Below are 6,238 nucleotides of genomic sequence, written 5' to 3' on the forward strand. Positions count from 1 at the left end.
ATGTGAACTAGATGGTTATGGCCATTGCCTAATAGATTGGTGTTAGAAATGGGAGACTGTGAATAGAAGCCTTGTATTGAAAGAGGCTATTGTTGCATGGAGAACATAGTGGCTTGCCAAGGGTTGTCACACTTGTATCAATAGTAAGCCTAATTAAGATCAATTTTCAAGATTAGGTTAGCTTTTCAACATTGCATATTATGCTACAAGATAAAAAATTGCACATGCCTTTGAACATTGAAAAAGATATAATCTATAGGCACAGATGAATACGACATTGAGGAATTGAGCAAACATTTTGTGTTTTGCAATGGGTTCTTGGTAGTCTTATAAAATTTTATCAAGCATAAAGCCACATCACACACTTTCTATAGGGCTTCCTTTAATAGTCAAAAGAAGCTAGTGTGTTGATGGCCTTTTTAAACGTTTTGGTATGTTTTTTGGCCTCCTAAAAGTTGGCAACAGGTTCTTCATAGTCTTACAAGATTTACTAAGCATATAGCCAAAGTGGGGACTTTTAATAGGGTCTCCTTTGTAGGTAAAATGGGTTACTGTATCATTGGTCTCTTTGAGCATTAGGAAGTCTTTTGAAAAGTTTTGGCATTCACCCTTATTTTGGATGCGAATAGATATTTTGATGTGTAGTAGGAGATATGTAGCCTAGGGTTTGAAGTCATGTACTTGATAAACTAAACCCACACTCAAATTATTGAGTTATGAATCCATCAACCATTCACCCTTATTTTGTTCTAGTTTTCAAAGATGGAATGGCTTGTAAGATGTTCAAACATATTGTAATGCATGTTTCGATTTATGTTAAGGTATTAATTATGGGCTTATGATTTGATAAATTAAGTATTAGGTCATGAGAGAGAGAGAGAGAGAGAGAGAGAGAGAGAGAGAGAGAGAGAGAGAGAGAGAGAGAGAGAGAGAGAGAGAGAGAGAGAGAGAGAGAGAGAGAGAGAGAGAGAGAGAGAGAGAGAGAGAGAGAGAGAGAGAGAGAGAGAGAGAGAGAGAGAGAGAGAGAGCACAATTCTCATTTGTGTGTATCTTGATATGCGGTGTGGCTTTTTGTCCTCAAACACCTTTGTGATGAAATGATACTTCACATCCATGCACTTTTTCTTCGCATGGAAGATTGGATTTCGTGTTAACTAGACATCACTTTGATTGTCACAATGTAGAATGGGAACCTCTTATGCAAGATCCAAAATCTCCCACTAGACAAGCTAGTCATACAACTTTCTCACATACTTTTGTAACTTTAATCTACTTAGCTTCCATGGTAGATAAGGTAGTACACTGGAGTAGATGAGAGATCCAAGCAACTATACCTCCATCAATAATGAGCAAGTATTGTAGTAGACCTTTCAGTGTATACACCTTGACAAAGTTTGCATTCGAGTAAACAAAGTTTGATGCATCTTTTTCCCCAAAGCAAATGCATACTCTTTTGTACCATTCAAGTTCAACAAGAGGCCCTTCATTGCCTCCCAATGCTTCTTGCCAGGATTAGCCACCACCATAAATGTGCTGATAGCTCTCAATGCAAAAGCAGTGTGATTAGCATCCACCATAAATTTACTGACAACTCTCAATGCAAATTAAATGAGTATCGTAACATACATCAAATTGACAAATGTGGAATCTTAGATGTTTCAGCTTGCTTCTCATCATATTTGGCACAATCCTCTTGGCCAAGTCTCACATGTGGAGGCAATGGAGTAAATATCTTTCCTCTCTCCATATTGGAATGCTTAAGCATCTCATTGACATCGTCCTCCATTTAATTTCTACCTCAAAGCATCCATACCAGGTACGTGCTTTCCAATAATCCCAACATATCATCCACATATAAGATCAAGATCAAACGATTTCCATCAAATAGCTACTTCGTGTATAGGCAATGATCCGTATCACTCTATTTATATTCTGAGACTTCACCATTCTCTTGGGGCTTGCTTCAAACCCTAAAGACTTTTTGGGAGTTTGCACACCATGCATTCCTTGCCCAACAAAACAAAACTCTTTGATTGTTGCAGATAGTTGCCCTAATGAAGTTCCCCATGCAATAATGCTATCTTGACATCCATTTGAGCAAGGTCCAACTCGTTTTTGATAAAGAAAAGTAAGAAATGCATGAAGAGTAGCCATTTCCACTATTGGTGAAGAGAACTCATAGAAGTCAATACCCTTCCCTTGCTTAAATCCTTTTGTTGCTAAACTTGCCTTACACTTGGGCAATGCATCTCCTAGAGTGATCTTTATCTTGCAAACCCATTTACTTGGAAGAGCTTTCTTTCCTTTTAGCAATGGTATTAGCTCCCAAATGAAATTCATGATAAGAGAGCCCATTTTTGATCTCATAACCTTCTTCTACTTAAGGTTATCATCCCGCATTACGGCCTCTTTTGGAGGACAAGAGACTCTCGTAAACTATCTCATAATTGGCACTAGATTTTCAACCATAATCCTTTGTGGCTGCTCTTATTAGCCATTTTTAGGTTGAACCAACATCTTGCCCATTTTTAGCATCTCTAGGAGATTGATATATTTGTCCATCATCTTGAAAGATAACCCTCTCTACTTCAACCATTTTCACATGTTCATTTTGGATCTTATTTTCAATAAGGATAACATCAATGCTACATACAAGCTTCCTAGCTTTGGGATAACATAATTTTATCCCATCTCACAAGCACTATCATACCCAACAAAGGTGCATTTTCTTAGGATCAAGCTTTTGACACTTCTCTTTGGGTACATGCATGTATGCCTCACAACCGAGGACGTTAAGATGGAGGTTTTCTAGTCCATGCTTCTTTAGACACTTTTCTAACTAGTGCCTTGCTTGACAATTTGCTTATCAAATGAATTGTTGTTTTTATAGCTTCAACCTAGAATTCTTGAGATATACTAGAATTAGACAACATATTGACAACCTTTTCTTTTATAGTCCAATTCCCCATCTTAGCAATACCATTTTGGGCTAGGTGTATAAGGGGCTATCAACTACCTCTTGATGCTATGCTTGTTACAAGACTCCATGAAAGCACTAGACATACTTATTGCCATTGTCCATATATAAGCATTTGAACTTCTTACTAGATTGATTTTTTGCACATGTTAGGAATATTTCAAAGACATCTACTATGCCACTTTTCTTGCATATAGGATAAGCTAAATCTTTTACATTGCATCATCTATGAACATGACAAAATATGATGCTCCTCCAAAGTGATATGATTCGTTGCCTATACTCACAAGCATAAAAATGAAAAAAATTGAAGATAGGAAGCATTACAAATGAGAAAGAATTTACATTCTATTTTGACTCATGTATCCCAATTGATGATGTCACAAACAAATGGATGGATGCTAGGTGATAGCTACAACATGGTTGATTAAGGAATAAACGATCCCACACTTGGAACCTCTTGATGTTACCAAAGAGACTTTGCATATTTTCCAAGTTTGATATTCAAACATGGTATAATAACTGTAATCAATCTAATTGTCCAAAAATCAAGACCTTTGTGAGCTTTGGCACATGGCATACATTCTCAAAGAGAAAGATAAAACCTTTAAAAAGACCCAAGTTAATGCTACCTACTCTTGCTATTTGATATGCATGATCATTGCCAAGATGAACAAATCCTCTCCTATTAGCATCATATAAAGCAAACCACTCTCTATGAGGAGTCACATGAAACTATGCACTTCAATCAGTGATGCAATATGAAGCATAAGACTCATTGGTAGTAGCAATGAGAAAATCATAGATGAATGCAAATGCATAAAGAACATTCTCATCATCACTAGCACGAGTGACTACATTCACTTTCTCAAATTTGGCCTTCTCTTTGTCATCCTTTTGCCTATCTTTCTTCTCATCATTGTTTGCCTTCTTGTCCCTCTTCTACTTGCAACAATCCCTTTTTACATGGTCCTTTTTGCCATAACGATATCATTCAATGGCTTTGCAAGAGTGTGACTACTTGTGAGACTTGCTTCTCTCATGAGATTTTGCAAGCTTCACTCACAGTACTACATTCAACAAACACAAAAATTTTAGACTTGTCATCAAGTTTCTTTCTTTTCTTACCAATAATATGGGTAAAGCTAAGGATCAAAATATTTTAGATGATATACTTGAGGCCTTGTTCCAAATAAGACTTCATATGGTGGAAAGTCTCTCAATACTTTAGGACATGACTAGTTCATCAAGTAGGCAAGTTGCTTGTATTTTAGCATATGGTGTAAAGTCTCTCAATACTTCAGTACATGTCTAGTTCATCAAGTCGGCAAGTTGCTTGTGTTTTACCATGCATTTGGCTACCTCAAATAACATCCTATTCTTTCTCTTTGATACACCATTTTGCTAAGGTGTATAGTTGCAAGTAAGTTGCCTTCTATCCCATATTTTAGGAGGTATTGATTGATTCTTTGGACAAAAAGCCTCCTTTGTTACCAAATTGAAAAGCTTGTCATAATGTGAACCCTTGACTAAGGCCATTCTCTCATTATTAGAGAATTAGAGCTCTTGCTAGCATCGACATTCCTATGGCTAATTTCTTTCATGAGCAAGTTGCTCCCAACATTTACAGTTGACAATCCATCTGGTGGTGCTGAATTGCTTATGGTAGTACAAAATGTGTCCCATTACAAAATGGCAATGTAACAATTAAAAACATAGCCTTTATGGAGTTTTCGAACTTGATCTCCTGAGCATTCAATTGATAAGAATAGTGTTGCTCTCATTTAGATGACTAGATATGGGAGCATTTTCTTTCTTGCAAATCAATGATCTTCTTGAGCCAATAAATTTGATGTGCAACATTAATTTTCTCATAAATATTTCATATCTTCTTCCATATGTCCTAAGCACCACTGCCTGCATCTTTGCCATTGAAATAAAATTTCTTTGACAAGATAAGCATGACTTTGGCTTGATGAGCTCATCTAGCTTTAGCCAATCTTCTACATCTATGGTTTCAAGTTTCGTGCTCTTTAGACATATGGAAACTTCTTTTACACCAAGATGTTGTAGAATTTCTCTTTCTAATATGAAAAATGTTATAACAAGCTTCTCACTGGTAAATAGTACATTATTTGATGATGAAGCCATAATGAAACTTTAGAAAAATTTAAAGTAATTTAGCACAAGTTGATGATCATGAAGCAAGGACATATCTAGTCAATACATGCCATTGTGCCATTACATTTTTTGAAATATTTAGCATAGAACTAAAAAATCTCAAAGACAACCATAAAAATGAGTCAAAATGTCATTGTCAATGGTTGTTCACAATGCCAATACATTAGAGGATCATTGTATTGCATGAGATGCATGATATTGTACAGCTCAAATCATCAATTGCTTGTTGAAAGTTTGCATAAACAGAGCCTTGGTATTAGATCTATGCAATCAATATAACAATTAGGAACATAGTACAAACCAAGTATGCTACCAACTCAATACATTAGTTGTCCAACTAGATATGCTATTCAATACTGCATGCAAGTAACATTACAATCCTTAGTATAGTGAAATGTATGGTTCCATGCACACAAAGATATTGATTCAATGGACACCATACTCATTTCAAGATGCTCTCAACACCATACTCATTTCAATGCTATTTTAGAGTTAGATAAATGCAATAAACATATAAGATCCAATGTAGAAGAGAGAACACAATCTTGATTGATGTATGACTAAACTATCAAAGTACAATGATAATGATCCTAATCAAATTGATGATTATGCTGACACAAAAAATCACTCAATCCACTCATAAGTCTGTGCTGAAGTTCAGAGATATGCTAATTTAGTTATGTACTACTACTACTACTACTAATTTTGTATACTACTACTACTAATTTTGTAGATACACTAAGATGATTATGTAGAACTAGAATATTTATTGCCATTTAGTTAAATCTCAATGCCAACAAGCTTTTGAAGTTGAAATGAGCATACATTTTGTGCCATAGCTTTGTAGAACTCAATCTTTTCTCTTCCATGTTCATTGCATCCAAGTTGGGAATGTAGGCATCCATTTTGAATAGCCTACCATGTTTAGTTCCTTTTGCAAGCACCTTATAGCCTCTTTTTCTATCCTTTATGAGACGTGTATTTACTTCAAATTCAACTTTCTAATCCCCTTCAACCATAGCACAATTTATAACAAGTTCTTTGTCAAAAAAGGAGCAAGTAAATTATTATTTACCTTAG

The sequence above is a fragment of the Lygodium microphyllum genome, chromosome 15 (assembly GCF_053477565.2).
Source record: "Lygodium microphyllum isolate KBCC chromosome 15, Lygodium_microphyllum_v1.1.10, whole genome shotgun sequence".
Classification (NCBI taxonomy): Eukaryota; Viridiplantae; Streptophyta; class Polypodiopsida; order Schizaeales; family Lygodiaceae; genus Lygodium; species Lygodium microphyllum.